General features: G+C 33.0%; 1 protein-coding gene across 1 annotated transcript in view; it reads left to right on the top strand.

The window, feature by feature from the left end:
* The window catches only part of LOC120415444 (protein N-terminal asparagine amidohydrolase), a 120,046-nt gene that overhangs the window by 50,403 nt on the left and 53,181 nt on the right, over positions 1-16,462 (top strand). Inside the window, exon 2 of the mRNA XM_052708132.1 lies at positions 4,568-5,458. The gene's annotated coding sequence lies outside the window, so the exon portion shown is untranslated. The remainder of the gene's footprint in view (positions 1-4,567; positions 5,459-16,462) is intronic.

The following is a 16,462-nucleotide window of genomic DNA, read 5'->3' as shown; positions in this document are numbered from 1 at the left end:
AAAACACTTTGTATATTTTTTGAGCTTTTTTTTTTGTTTTTTCTTAACCCTGCAGTTTACTGTATGATTTTAAAAGCTCTAAAATTTTAATAGAAAACAAATTACGGCTTTGATTTTTTTCAGAAATAACTCTTAAAGTTAAAAATGTTTTTAGAATCGAAACAAAATTTGAAATTTGCAAAGGTTTTTGGGATTTTTTTTTTCTAAAAATCAATTGATCCTTCTTATTTTGTAAATTCTAAGAAACTTTTGAATTGGATTTGATAAGTTACAAATTGATAACATATTTTTTTCTCAAGATACAGATTTAAAACTTACTTTAGGCAGTCGGAGAGTTCTATTTTGGAGGAACATATGTCCTCGTTTCGCAACCTATTCCAACCTTAAGAATTGTGAAATCTTGCTCAAGGCAAGAAATCAGAATTTGTTTTTTGTTTTTTTAAGGTACTAGGTAGATGAACTCTTAATTTTTTGAAAATTATTGGTTTAGCAGTAATTCCAGTGATTTGGTTGTCATCTCATAAAGTTTATAAAATACATTTAAATTTAATTTAAATGCAAAATAATGCTGCAGATTTTTTTTATATTCCTTAAACTCTGATTCAACGCAACACGTTGCAACTGAAATGCTAATGGTTGAATATTATTTTTGATATATACAAATAATTTAAAAAAAAACAGGAAGGATAAAGATATAAGTTCAGTCCAAAACAATTTGATAAAAATCAAACTGGATGAATGCAAATAAACATAATTAAATCGAAAAAATGATATAATTTCAAAAGGGTGTAACATTGAATGTTTGGCCCTTTTAAAATGTTAGTCTTGATTCAAAAATTTAAAAAAATATTGCTTTCGAAAATGTCGGAAAATTGCAACCCAACCCCGCTTTTAGACGGGTTTCGATTTAAAAAAATCGCCAAAAATCTGTTTTTCAACCAATTCTTGATCTTTAAAAAGCATTAGAAAGAAGAACTCTTATCATTTAAGAAAATTTATGGTTTGGAAATTTTACTTGTTCTATGTGACTTTGCCAATGTTTTAAAAAATGTCATTTTTTTAGGGGTCAACTTTGCCTGTGTTTTTTTTTTCTATTTTTCCTATATTTTGAGTAAAAAGAAGTATGCATTAATTTTTTTAGTGTCCGAAACTATGCCTCTACGCATTTTTTCACAATTTAAATGCTAATGGTGCCATTTTATAGCAGAAAATGTAAAAAACAAGCAAAAATTGAAAAAGTGACTGCAAAAAAAAAGGAAAAAATTAGATAGGCAAAATGTGGTAGAATAAACCCAATACTACCAAAAACAAACATAAACTAAACAAGATAAATGCAAATTCAAAAACTAAAAATGAAACAAGAAAACCATAAAACATGAGAAGTAATTTTTTCGTAGAACAAAAGTTGCTGACCTCCTAAACACGGAAAAATAAAAAAATCAAAAAAAAATGGGAAGTAGAGGTTTAAACATTGAAAATCGGACCATTAGTTGCTGACATATCGAAATTAGAAAATGGTGGGTTGTTTGGGTGAGACTTTGAAAACTTCAAATTTCGTGTTTCTTTTTCTTAAGGCTTCTTAAAATTTCGATTTTTACAAAAATTACAATTGTTTTCAAAAAATCATAACGCGGCAGATTTTTTGACCATACCACTCTTTGTTGCGGGTTTTTCCCTTAAAACAATTTTTTTTTTGGGAAATTGAGTTTTTGTGAAAAAAAAGTTAGTCAAAAAATAGGCAAAAAAACAATACCTACAACTTTGCCGAAGACACCAAATTGATCAGAAAATTCCTTCAAAAGATACAGCTGTTTGAATAATTACGTACCATTTTTGTATGGACAGCATTAGCATTAGCATTAGCATTTGGAGGACGCCCCACCACCGGAAGGCTCCACAACGCTTATCCCTCTGTTTGGTCTGGTTGTGTTAGACCCTCATCCGGAACAATAATCCAACACGGGAGATACCATGTCTTCATCTTTTGATGAGTGTGTAATACAGCCCAGGGCATAAGGGGGTCCAGGCCGGGTCCAAGCTATCCTCAGGGATATGAAGGATCGTTAGTAAACACCTATCTAAAGTGCGCAAGGACCCCTACGTCACCTTAGTGGTATAGATGTTTGTAGGGAGGTTTTGGACTCAATGTTAGTAGGAGAGGTAGAACCCTAGGATACACCTCGAAAGGCGTTGCGGGTTGGTTGTAACAGTATTTCTAATTCCAGTCTATGCTCACCAAGTCGCCATGGCCTAGTGGTTAGCATTTTTGCTTACCAATCCAAAGGACGGGGGTTCGAACCCCGCCTTCGGCGACATTGATTTTTCGTTTATATTCAGGATTTTAAGTATTTCTATGTCCTTAACTTTCTCGATGGGAGCAGATGGGAATCGAACCCAGAACCATTCGCTTACAAAGCAAACACTGTAACCATTCAGCCACAGCTGCTCCCGTACCATTTTTGTATGGACAGCTGCCAAAATTGTATGGAGACTTGTATGGGTGAACCAATTACACAAAATAGCTTCTTTGGTCATAGGGAAGGCCCCACAAAGTTTGAGCCAAAAATAAAAACAAAAACAAAATCCATTTCCTGTAAATTTTTTGTCTGTCTGTAAAAATTTTAGGTTGAAATTTAAATATATCGTTGAAATTATTTTGCTTCTTTTGACATTGAACAAGGTCACAAAGATAAGAGAAGCTAAAAAGATTTTTTTTTTAATGTTAAACACTCTTGCTAAATTTTCGTTATAAATTTTTGAATAACTCTATCAATTTAAATCGAACTCAATAACATACTTTATACAAACTCTACAATTCAGAAAAAGAATATGCTATTAAAAAACCTTTTTTAGGTAACAAAATTCACAAATAAATATCAGTTCATCTTCAGTACATAAACATAATCAGTTCGTCGAATTTACCGTGAATATATGATCATATGTTTGTGGACTTCTTGAAAACGTCCTTAAAATAACGTATTTAATTTTCGTTTTTATAAGAGGTGGGCAAAAAAAGAGCGAGTCGCTCAAAAAAGGCGAGCGAACCATGGCTCAAAAAAAAGAGCAGCGGCTCTTTTTGAAACTTCGATCTTTTGAAAAAACCGTTCTAAGATGGTATGATTTTGAAAACATGTTTCTATTTTTATGTTTTATAATTTGTTTTTAAGAATTGAAAATAACCGTCTTACCCGAATATAAATTTGAGCATCTCAAATTGCGTAGCATGGAAAATCTTACCAAAATATAATAAATAGCCTACACGATTTTGGAAAAAAAATCCTCTTTTCCGATTAAATTTCAGGATTTAACGAATTTATCGATTTTATCAGAATGAGCTTTTTTCCAAAATTCTAGATTTAAGTTTTGGTGTCATTTCATTCACGCTTACATTTTCAAGAGGTCCAATGTACATAGGAAACCCATAGCGTATTGGTTGTTTTAAAAAAGTAATCTAGAATTATTCGAACGTTTAGGTTTGATTAGAAATCCTGACATAGAGACCGCCAAGATTAATGGTTTCCAAGCGCATTTTTCCGTTTTAGTTTTTTCAGATAATTTATACAAGTCCAATCAAAATATTCAAACAATCACACCATTCTTGAAATTGCATTTTACCAAATTTTTTAAAAAGAGCGAAAGAGCCGTTCAAAAGGGATGCTCTTTTTAATGAGCGAACGAAAATGAGCGGCTCCTAAAAAAGAGCGGTTTTGCCCACTTCTAGTTTTTTCGCAAGACTATAACAATTATTTATTTAGAAGAGAGAAAAACATAAAATTTTAAGCAAAATATTCAAAATATTGAAAATAAAAAGTACCTCAAACTGCATTTCGCAGCTATGTTACTGTTATTAGTTTGAAAAATTTCAATTTCATCCTTAAGTTTCGACCTTGGTCCCAGAAATAAATTTGATAAAGACGTCCGCATGTGCCTCATTCAATTATAATTGAATAATAAATTTTTAACAAACTATTCAAAACTGTTTCCAATCGATTGCGCTATTTTTTTCCTTGAAAATAAACATTTTTAAATTTTTCGGACGCTTTTTGGGAATTTTATTTAAAAGAGAAGAGGAGAACAAAATAACAAATAAAAATTGCACTGGCCTTTCCACATTTTTTTTTTGCTTTAATACAAGCTCTAAATAGTTGTTCTCAGAAATATTTCCAGTGCTTTTCCAATCATATGGCAATGTTGAGTTTGAGAATGCAGCTTTTTTGAAAGATAATAAGAACAACTTCTCTGACATTAAACTTTATTGAAAAAATACTTCATGTTGATAATGAGAACGGTCAAAACGCTGTTCGTTAATATTCTATATATCAGGAAATCCTTCTGTAATTGATCACTGTTACCATGTTTTTAGCGCTTTGAAAGTACAATATTTCCATGTTTTTAGAATTATTCTTTTATTTTGCCAAAAAAATTCTTTTATTTTGCCAACAGAGAAGAATTCAAAAATATAACTTAAATTTGATCATCATTTTCAATTTTCAGTAAAAGGTGTCACACATTTATAAATTCATTAGAGTTATCATAATTCATCCTTCCTTTTCTTCTTTTTTTCCAGCCGTGATCAATTGCTGTTTCGTCTCGTTGCTACGATCACTTACACTCCTCAATTCACCCTCCAAAATAACGAATCTCGTGTGGTGCTTGCAGTCGGTCATCGTAACAGAGGCGGCTTTTTTGTCAGCCCACCACCAGCACCATAACCGACAATAGACAAAACAGAAAACATCATCCACAAAAGAAAGAGAGTGTGAGCGAGCCGGAGCTGAGCCACATCCTGCTTCACGCTCGCGAGCTGCCAGCGCAACCAACGACCAGTTTTCGTTCGCGAGACTAGAAGTGAGAGAGAAGCTTATGCGCTGACCACAGACTTCGGGGCTCGGTTGGTCGGTTAGTTGCGTTTCGGCCACCGTCCGGCTTGCATCGTTTTCTCTTGGAACTCTTGGAAGGGTGTTTGTGATGGTGCAACTGGGGAAAAGTGACTTGGGTGTTGTGCTTCTATTGTAATCTATTGTAATTTTAATTACTTTTTTAACTAATCTCTATTATAGTAAGTTGCTATTCTGTAAAAATCAATTACTAAAATTAGTGAAATCTTGAAAAGCTATGTTGTGACTCAAATGAATGAAACGAAGAAAAATTATCAATGAACGCATGATTTTGATTTCTATAAATTCGTAAATACAAGTGTGCACCGTGCCATAATTATTCCTGTTGATTCGGCAAAAAAGAAGTAAACAAGAAAAAACAATCTCTGGAAGTGTCTGATCGTATAAGAGAGCCCATCGGCACCATATCAGCTGAGCGTGTATTTATTTCGAAGCTTATATAGTTAGTGTAAAGCAACTGACAGCAAGTCGGAACAAGAAGAAGACGACGAAGAAGCAGTAATAAAACAATTCAACAAAAAGCACGAGAAGCAAAAGTGGGAAAAACGTAACAAGAACATGTAAGTAGTAAATAACAAAATCACAACAACAGCTGTGTGAGAGCTTGCACAAATACACATCAGTCGTGGCTAAATCTTGGTGGAAAGTTTGATGGAACCGTCCGGTGATCGATGTGACTGTGTCGGGGCTCGGGCGAGGTAATGATAATTAGCTATTTGATAACACGTCACAGTTACAGTACAGAAGAGAACACAACAAAAAAAAAAACATATATTTACACTCAAACCACGACAATCGGCGAGCGGAAGAGTGACAAACCCGTGTGAATGTGATAAAATTAATTACGGTAATTCCCGGAATTGTTTGTGCGATCAAGGGGTACATTGAGGATGGAGTAAGTGTTGTTATAAGAAATGTTTGAACAATTGTTTCTTGTTTTGCGTTATAAAGAGAAAAACAAAAGTTTCTTTCACATTGAAATATAAGCAGTGAAAAACAATTTCTTATCTTGTCTTGAGTATGAGTTTTTAACAGCCGTAGTTGTTAAATTTATCACGGTGGGTAAAAAGGGGATTATTATGCAGCTTGCATGCACCTCGGAAATTCCTTCTGGAGGTTGTCGGGGGGACTATTCTGAGTCAGAAAAATCGATTCCCAAAATATTCTGTCGTTGAAAACTGATTTTATCTCGATTTGAAGTTAAAAAACCTAATATATCACCTAAAACCTCAAAAATACGTCTAAAATCTCGGTCTAACTCTGGACAAAGATGTACATTTTCATCAAGATATCAATTCTTAGTTCCCAAAATATATTCCTGATATAGTACACCTTAAATCGATCCATTACTTGAGTCCCAGCGTCATCAGGAGGTGTAAAATGGTGTTGTTTCTAAAAAAAAAATTTCAATTTGCTCTGGTAAATAAACTGTCATGTCTGAATTCCAAAACTAATGTTGTAGCATTGTTGCAAACAAAATGAAAAACAATTTTGCAGTATAAAGTATGACATTTTATCCATTCTCAGTAAAGTAATGTCTATTTCAGTGAGAAAATTGCTGCCAATTTTCAAAATTCTTCGATATTTAACTCATTCCTGTTATAAACAGCTACTACGATCATACTCAGTAGGATGTAACAAAAATAACATTTTGGCGGTCATTCAGGGGCTGGTTAAAGTGGGCATACTGAAATAAAATGTCATACTTTATACTGCAAATATCGAAGAATTTTGAAAATTGGCAGCAATTTTCCCACTGAAATAGACATAACTTTACTAAAAATGGATAAAATGTCATACTTTTTTCTGCAAAATAGTTCTTCATTTTGTTTGCAACAATGCTTCAACATTAGTTTTTGAATTCAGACATGGGTAATTCTCCGCCAACTCACACAGCAGTTGCCCCGACCCCTCTTCGATTTGCGTGAAACTTTGTCCTAAGGGGTAACTTTTGTCCCTGATCACGAAACCGAGGTCCGTTTTTTGATATCTCGTGACGGAGGGGCGGTACGACCCCTTCCATTTTTGAACATGCGAAAAAAGAGGTGTTTTTCAACAATTTGCAGCCTGAAACGGTGATGAGATAGAAATTTGGTGTCAAAGGGACTTTTATGTAAAATTAGACGCCCGATTTGATGGCGTACTCAGAATTCCGAATAAACGTATTTTTCATCGAAAAAAACACTAAAAAAGTTTTAAAAATTTTCCCATTTTCCGTTACTCGACTGTAAAAAATTTTGGAACATGTCATTTTATGGGAAATTTAATGTACTTTTCGAATCTACATTGTCCCAGAAGGGTCATTTTTTCATTTAGAACAAAATTTTTCATTTTAAAATTTCGTGTTTTTTCTATTTTTGCAGGGTTATTTTTTAGAGTGTAACAATGTTCTACAAAGTTGTAGAGCAGACAATTACAAAAATTTGATATATAGACATAAGGGGTTTGCTTATAAACATCACGAGTTATCGCGATTTTACGAAAAAAAGTTTTGAAAAAGTTGGTCGTCATCGATCATGGCCGTTCATGGTCACCCGCGACAGACACGGACGACGAAACAAAGAGAACGCAAAAAGTAACTTTTTCAAAACTTTTTTTCGTAAAATCGCGATAACTCGTGATGTTTATAAGCAAACCCCTTATGTCTATATATCAAAATTTTTGTAATTGTCTGCTCTACAACTTTGTAGAAATTTGTTACACTTTAAAAAATAACCCTGCAAAGTTAGAAAAAACACGAAATTTTAAAATGAAAAATTTTGTTCTAAATGAAAAAATGACCCCTCTGGGACAATGTAGTACATTAAATTTTCCATAAAATGACATGTTCCAAAATTTTTTACAGTCTAGTAACGGAAAATGGGAGAATTTTTAAAACTTTTTTAGTGTTTTTTTCGATGAAAAATACGTTTATTCGGAATTCTGAGTACGCCATCAAATCGGGCGTATAATTTTACATAAAAGTCCCTTTGACACCAAATTTCTATCTCATCACCGTTTCAGGCTGCAAATTATTGAAAAACACCTCTTTTTTCGCATGTTCAAAAATGGAAGGGGTCGTACCGCCCCTCCGTCACGAGATATCAAAAAACGGACCTCGGATTCGTGATCAGGGACAAAAGTTACCCCTTAGGACAAAGTTTCACGCAAATCGAAGAGGGGTCGGGGCAACTTTTCCCGATTTCGTGTGAGTTGGTAGAGAATTACCCACATGACAGTTTATTTTAAAATTCCTTGAACATTTGCCATTTTTTAACAAATCTGTTCCAAAAATAAACAAATTCTGTTACACAATCTGATGAAAATCTGGTAAATATAATTTAAAATGTTTCGTAAAAAAATCGTTCTTCAAAACATAAAAATAATTTTGAAGAGCCTAGATTTTTCAAGTTAATTTAATTTTTTTTTTTGCATCGAAAATGTGGGAAAACCCTCTAATTTTGCCGCTTTTCGTTAGACCTAACTGCTGATAATCTCCGTTATTTTGAATTTGGTAGAAGAATCTGATAGTTTCCGTTTCATTTTAAAATTTCGAATATAACTGAAACTATACTGTGAGATTAAACATGTAAAAAAAGGAAAATAAAATAGCTGGAAAATTTCCAGATTTTATATGATTGAGAAGCTTACTTTTCATTATTTAGAATTTTTTTTTATCAAAAATAAAAAACAATTCAAAAGTTAATTTAATTTGTTCTACATGAATATTTTATTTTTCAATAATATTATTAAATAATTTATTATTTCGTCATTCAAAGCATTAAAGTTATTTATTTAACTGATCTTAATTATATTCTATACATTTTTTCCACTTCTACAATATACACTACAAATAGTAAAAAATGTTAAACATTATATGGAACCTGATCAATTATTTTAATGGACTCAAAATCTAAACAAAAAAAATAATTTTGAAATAAAAGGTCTAACTAATGTTCTATATTTTTTGAGGAAAAAAAATCTCAATAATATTAACAAAAGTCTTACTGATTAAGGTTTCAATGCATTTAAAATATCAGTCTGCGGCAGATTAAAAAAATATTAAAATTTGATGAAATAATATCATTTTGAGAGCAGTTATAAAAAACTTCATCAGCTTATTACATTTTATTTCAAAGTTTCTGTCCCTTAACCATGTCCCTTGCGACAAAAACAACAAAATTTCAATGGAATTTGTCGTGCAATCAACTGAAAAATATGTAAAATGCATTTATTCACGTTGATAATCATTTTTAAGTCAAATTAAACCAGTTTTAAATTATCTTCATAAAAAAAAAATGTTTTTACAAAAAAAATGTTTTCCCTGATTTGGAAAAGTTTTAAAGGTGAAAAAAACAAAAACACGGAATCGACGTAACACCTTATAATGTGGCCCTCTTAAACCTTGCGGTTTCGTCAACGGATCCACAGGCGTGTATCGTTCTTTTTGCGACAAGACTCCGCCTCCCGGGTCTCCTAAGTGTGAAGGTATGGCACGGGGAGAGGGCACCGAATACCACTTAGAATTTTTTGTGTCTGCCTCGGGATTCGAACCGGCGACCTCTGGATTGTGAGTCCAGTGCGCGGTCCGATTGATTCACACAGGCAGACGACAAGAAGAAAACAAAAAGATTTTAAATAATTGCGGTTGCCTTATGATAATGTTTTCAATGTTTGTATAAATTTCTTAAAAATTCTTATATTTTATAATTTTAAACGAATCAAACTTTTTTATATGGTAATATGGCAAAAATGACGTCGTTGGTAAATTTTGCAAAGTTTTCCCCGTTTTCTCGAAGATATTGAGTTAATTTAAAAAAAAATGCTGCAGCCTCGTAAACTGAACGACTAATTTTAATCGCTTTTAATTTTTCAATATCTATTTTTTTTTTTGTTTAAAGAAGGTATCTTTCGATTAAATATTTTTTGAATTTGTGAGGTAGAACACTTCTTTTTGAAAATTGGTAAATTTAATTCCCCTACTGTTGCAACTGACTTCAAAGGGTAAAACAGATTGCATAAATCATGAATCATAAGCATTTTTTTCAATAGTTTTGCAGAGTCATGTCAGATATTTCACAATCATCGATTTGTGCGAGTGCTGCGAACGATCGTAAAAGTGTGATTTTTATTTCTCATTTTAATGATGGTTTGATTTTAACCTCGGCCACATCATCTTCAAGTACGACGACATCATGATCAAAGGGTCTTACGTAATTTAGCAAAAACGAACGAAGAAGAAAATCATTTGAAAACATCGCTTAGAAAATCCATAAAAATATTAAGCCCCTCAGCGTACGCGCGGTGCAGCATAAAACGATTACAATGTGCAAAAATTAGCGCTTAAGGTGATAATAACAGCCGGCACCGTGTGTATTGAATACACGCCGTTTTAGACCTAACATCGGTAACGAGCCTAGCAGTGGTCGGGCTTAGTCAGCGAAAGTGATGTTCAAAACACTATTAATCTAATCGGTCGCCTCGGGACTTTTCGGGACCATCAGACTACCATCGGAGACTGTTGGGTTGCATTTTGCTAGAGGGACATGTAGGGTTGAATTGACTTTTTGATGATGAATTAAAATGTGCATTTTTTCAATTTAAGATAATCAATGTATGAGTTTTTAAACTTAAATAAGGTTATCATTTATTATTAATAAAATTATACTTTGAAAACTCATTATTTTTTCACTCTACCCCAGATTCTCTCTCAGGTGTGGCTTCCTCGTCCACCTGAGCGTTCCTCCCTGCTGATTGCCGGTTGATCGCGCTGTGGTTGTGACGTATTCGTATTCCATACACACCCTTTCCTTCAAATCAAATCCCAGCCAGATTGGCTGGTGGAATTCCTCCCGTGCTGCCTGACTCCGTGCAGGCTAAACAAATCCATGTCGACCTCCTGTTGCGTCCAAATTCTCACCGGGGTTGGGTGCTGGGACTGCTGAATGTGGTTGGTTGGTTGGTGGATCTGATGGTCTGAGTTCATAAATCAAATGACACGATGCGCACCGGGGCCACACCACCACTAGCAGCATCAACAATAATAATGATACTGTGGGACTAACGGATAATTGCGGGGGAGGAGAACGGATCCAGCGCGCGATCCTCGTGCTTGATTTTATTGGTTTATGGCAGGGATGCCAGGTGTGATGTAATCTGTAAAGAGGGTTTTTTTACTCCTTCGGATTTTTTTGTTGCGAATTATTTTATTTTTTTCCGTATTTAGAAGAAAAATTTACAAATTTTGTTTTTACTAAAAGCAAAGACTTTGCATTTTTTTACAGCCTGACTAGAAACTTAGGAAGTTAACATGGCTTGTAAAAATAGGCCTAATTTGATCAAAGACAAATGATTTTTTGTTCCAAAAAATTAGCAACAAGTCAAACCACGATCTTGTTAAACATTGCCAAAGCTAATACGTTTTAATGAGATAAAATTGAAATTCATTTGAGTTACAGCCCAGACTCGATTATCCGAATGCCTTGGCAAAATTTCACTTCGGATAATCGAATCACGAAAAAACATTTTTTTAACTGTCTTATTTTTAATTGTTGAGCCTTAGTATGACCTCTAAACTACTCTAAAGTGATTCAGAATTTTTAAATCCAAAAAGGCGGTGATGAAATATTGAAAAATGCCTTTTACAATTTAATTCAATTTAATCATTCAAATTTGACTATAATGGTGTAGCCAAACTCGAATTTGATATTTAAAGTAAGAAAAAAAACTGTTCGGTGAGAGGCTTTGGATAATCGAGTCTGGACTGTGCTGATGAATGTCAGTATACAACATTTGCTGAAGTCTTAAAAAGATTTAAAACATCTATAATAAACATTTTTTATTTAAAATTTTTGAGCGTTGAAACGTTTTCTTAAACCAGCATAGAAGCAGTTATTGAAAGAACTAAACAGGTAAAAAGGTTGAATTTTTAAAGGTTGACAATTTGGTTGGTTGAATATTATCAACCTCTTTTTTGAGTAGTTTTACCCAGGGTTACCAGGTCAAAATTTGAAAAATCTGGCAAAGTATCTATTAAAAATCTGGAAAAATCTGGCAGACGAAAATCTAACAAATTTGAATGGGTAAGGGGAGGGAAGATATAAATTAATTCAAAAGTTTGTAGAGATCAGATGATTCAGAACAGATTTTATGGCCACAAAAAAAGTTGAATTTGCATTGAAGGAGCGGCCGTGGCTGACTGGTTACGGTGTTCGCTTTGTAAGCGAATGGTCCTGGGTTCGATTCCCATCTGCTCCCAACGAGAAAGTATAGGAAATATAAATCTTGAAACTCTGAACATGAACAAAAAATCAAAGTCGCTCGAGTCGGGGTTCGATCCCCCGTCCTTTGGATTGGTAAGCAAAAATGCTAACCACTAGGCCATCGCGACTTGATGAGCTATGACTGGAATTAGGAATACTGTTACTACCAACTATATACGCGCTGGGTCCTTGTCCATTTGTGGTGCGTCCATCCCGGGAATTCCCGGGACAAAAATCCCGGGATTTTTCCAAATCCGGGAATTTCCGAAATTGAAAAAAAAATCAAATTTTGGTCTGAAAATTCAAAATTTGTTGTAGAAATAGATGAACAGTAGAATACATAGTAATCGACACGAATTTTAAAGCATTAAAATTTGTATTCGGCATATATCAGCTTTAATTTGACTGATAAGGGAAAATTGTTTAAAATTTAGTTCATAGATCCGCAAAATGCCTGGCGCTTTAAATATTTTCTATTTAATTTTATGTTTTTTTAAAGACTGGGTATCATATTTATATTCACGATATTAACATTGAAAAAAAATACCATCTTAAATTATTTTGCATCAAACTCCGGTTTTTGGGGCAAGTAACGAAATAAGACAGCTTTTTAAGAGAAAAATTGCATCGTGTTTTGAATAACTTCGGTTAAAACAGGAACAGAAAAAAACAATTAGTACACCGATTTCCAAATGTATTGCTCTGAAATCTCCTGTACCTTTTCAGCCTGTAGTCCTGATTTTCCCTAGTTGGCGGTAGTAACTTATTAAAATATGTTTTATATGAAATATGACATTCAAAAGTTATCTAAAATTTTGCATGGACTATTTTTTAAAGGTCCTATAAATGTATGAAGGACAATAGCTTATAGGACCTTTTTTTTTAAAAAAAAAACTCTTTTTTTGTTGTCGCTTCTCGTTTTTGTAGATATTTTCAAAGAAATTTTGCTAGCTTTTCTAGTTATGGCATATATTAAATTATAGAAGAAATCGATTTTTAAAACACTTATTTCATTTGAATGACAATGAAAATTTAAATTTGTGCTTTTTTTTAAATAAAAAAAAAACAATTTTAATTTCTTTAAGTTATTTAAAAACTGTCGTCCTTGTTTAGATTTAAGTGTAGATTGTCACCAATTATTATTATTGAGCTTGAAAACATATCAAAAATTATGAAAACATAGATTTTATGACTGCTTTCAAACTGGATTTCAAAAATATTTTTCCCGTTTCCCGGGATTTCAAAACCCGGGAAAATTGGACGCCATATCCATTTGACAAGGGTTTGGAAGTTCTAAATAACGTTTGAACCCGATTGGTGCAAACGTTCTTCAGGGCGGGGCTTGTCGATAAAGCTGAAGTACCTCGCGCTCGGCTAGCCAGCGTAGAAATGGGTCACCGAAACTCGGCAGAGCTAACACCTTCCAAATGCCTATGCGAGTTATTTACATGTATAGAATGTAGATCTAAAAATACATGGAAACAACTCAATTTGTAAGAAGCGGCCGCGTGGTCCCGTTTGGTTGGTTGCGCACACACACACACACACACACACACACAAACACACACACACACAAAAGTTGAATTTGCATTTTATTTAAGAAAAACATTCTATTTTCAATTACATTCCTTCATTTTAATCAATAAAAACCCGATTTAATATCACCAGAGGTGAAATAGAGCCTTTCTTATCTAAAGTTTTTTTAGAGGTCCTATAAACATATGAAAGACAAGAGTTTATAGGACCTTTAAAAAAAACTCTAGAATTATTGATAATCAAGTTTGAATTGAGGAAACCCCGGAAAACTATCAATTTTTTAATCAAACTCACATTTAAATAAAAATGTCTAGTAAGCAAAAGCTTTGGCCAAATCAAAAAAGCAGTTCAATGTTGAAAAAGTTGTTAAAATTCCGTTCAAATCCGTATTATGCGAAAAATTCCGTACAAAAATTCCGGCCTGTTAAAAATCCGCGAAGAGGGTCGAAAATCCGTACGGTAAGGAAAAAATCCGTACAGTTGGTAGCCTTATCTATGATTAACTTAAAAAATATGTATCGCTATTGCACTTTGTCGATCTATTATGAACAGCCAGAAAGAACACTTTCACGCGCAGCGTAAAACGCGCAAGCGTAAATGCGTTGGCGTTGAAGCTTCGAATTGACGACTTTTCGAGCGAGAACGAGTCATGACTTCGAATTTGGTGTTCAGTATATGATTTTGTATAAATCCAAAAATTTAATAGAAAAAAATAGGGTAAAAATAAGACGAAAAACACTAAAATGGCTATATCTCTGGAAATACATTTTGGAAAAGCTTCAAATTTTGGGCCCAAGCAGTTTATGGCGCATGTGTTCGAATGGCTTTTTGTTTGAAACTGAATTCTTTTAATTTGATAGTGTTATTTGTAAAATAGTCCAAAAAAATACCTCTAAAAATGGCTTTGACCACATTTACTGATCGAAAATTGTGAATCGAAAAATTTAATGTTCGTCTCCGACCCCACGGCTACAGATCTGACTTATAGAAATTGTGGGTTTTACGAGCGGTTTTCCAGTGATGGAAAACACAATTTTTTAAGAGCGGATACAGACATCGCTCATGTATTTCAGAAAAAGAGCTCTCAAAAATCAGACTATGGGTTCCGGGTTTCGGGCCAAAATTCAATCGAAAGAGCGCATCTAAACCTTCAATTTAGTAATAGGATTTTTTCCTGGGACGAATCCTCGCCATGCACGATTTTTTTTAAGATTTCTGAGAAAAGCGTTTTTCCAAAAGCAAACCTTAAACCTTTCTTTTGTAAGAAAGGCAAAAATGTTCAAAATGGGCATAAAGTGAAAAAACTGGCAAAATCTGTTAATATCTGGCACAGAGAAGGGTGAATCTTTATTCTGGCAGACACTTGAAAAACCTGGCATTCCCAGATTTATCTGGCAACCTGGCAACCCTGGTTTTACCCAAAATAATGTGTAAAAATGTGAAATTCAACAAAAACTGATAAAAATATCACAAGTTCTTTATTTATGTACCTACATTTTTTTAAACACAGAATCTGTCACCATTCTCAGATGTAATATAACTATAATTTTTTACTGTGATAGTTAAAAATCGTTCCAGATAATATTTCAGGTTTTGAATGATTGTTTTAAAAAAACCTTGCAATCTTCTTTAAGAAATTTTTTCATCGTGTCTTCAATTAATGGTTTTCAAAAGATTGTAAAAATTCCCGGGCAGACGGTAATAACAAAATTCATGCCATTTCAATAACAAATACTGTTAAAATAACAGAAAGTGTTCTAAAAATCTTCTTGAAAAATTGTTTAATAACAGTTTATTTTATCAGATCAAAATTTGTTATTGGTCTGATATAGGTTGAACTTTGGAATAACATTTTGTGTTATGGAAGAATACCTCTAACTGTTATTGGGATGATCGGATTAGTTGTTAAAATAACAAAAAAATAATAACAGAGATTTGTTCGAAGAATAACTAAAAATGTTATTACAATAACAATCCAATAACAAAAAAATCATAACGGCGAATAACAAATCCTGTTATAAATAACATAAAATGTTATTGGCCCAGTATTTTCAAATATCAAAAAATTTTATTCCCAAGTTATTTCCGTCTGCTCGGGTATCGTTTTATTGATACCACAATTTGAAGCAAGTTCCCAAACCTCTCCACATTGTTTAAACTGTCAACAATTTTTTTAATCATAATTTTCGATCACGAGATATTTCTTTATTGCTATTTTTTTCCTAGTTGTTGTTTTATTGTTTAAAAAAGCTTCTGTTAACGGTGCACATCAACAAGAGCTTTTGCACCCAGATTTTTGTTACAGACATTTTAGTATCTTCAAAACTACAGGTACTATCGAAATATTTTTTTTATGTATCCCCTAAAGTACTGTCCACAAAGTAATTTACAATAAAGTTTTATTAATTTTACAATCACGTTATTACAGGATTGGGTCCGTAAGTTTGACATTTTTGGAATAAGAATAAAACATTTTCCTTCGTTGCTTAAATGAAACATAATAATTGCAATGACCACCAAAGCTCTTCGTGCCGATAACACAATACGTAAAATTGTTTTTTGGCATATTAAATCAACGAACTAAACTGAATTATTATCATTATTTAAAAAAATAAGTATTCGATTTAATAACTTCTAATGTTAATGTTAAACTAGCTAAATAAATTTTTAAGTTTATTTTTTTTTGAAGTTTTTTTTAATAAAAAATCAAAATTTGAGTGACTAAAAAAATAGGTGAATTTCAGTTCACAGCTGTGATTTGATATCCATTTTGTTCAACATAATATC

Source organism: Culex pipiens, chromosome 2 (assembly GCF_016801865.2).
Source record: "Culex pipiens pallens isolate TS chromosome 2, TS_CPP_V2, whole genome shotgun sequence".
Taxonomy (NCBI): Eukaryota; Metazoa; Arthropoda; class Insecta; order Diptera; family Culicidae; genus Culex; species Culex pipiens.
This window is presented reverse-complemented; position numbering and strand designations above follow the sequence as displayed.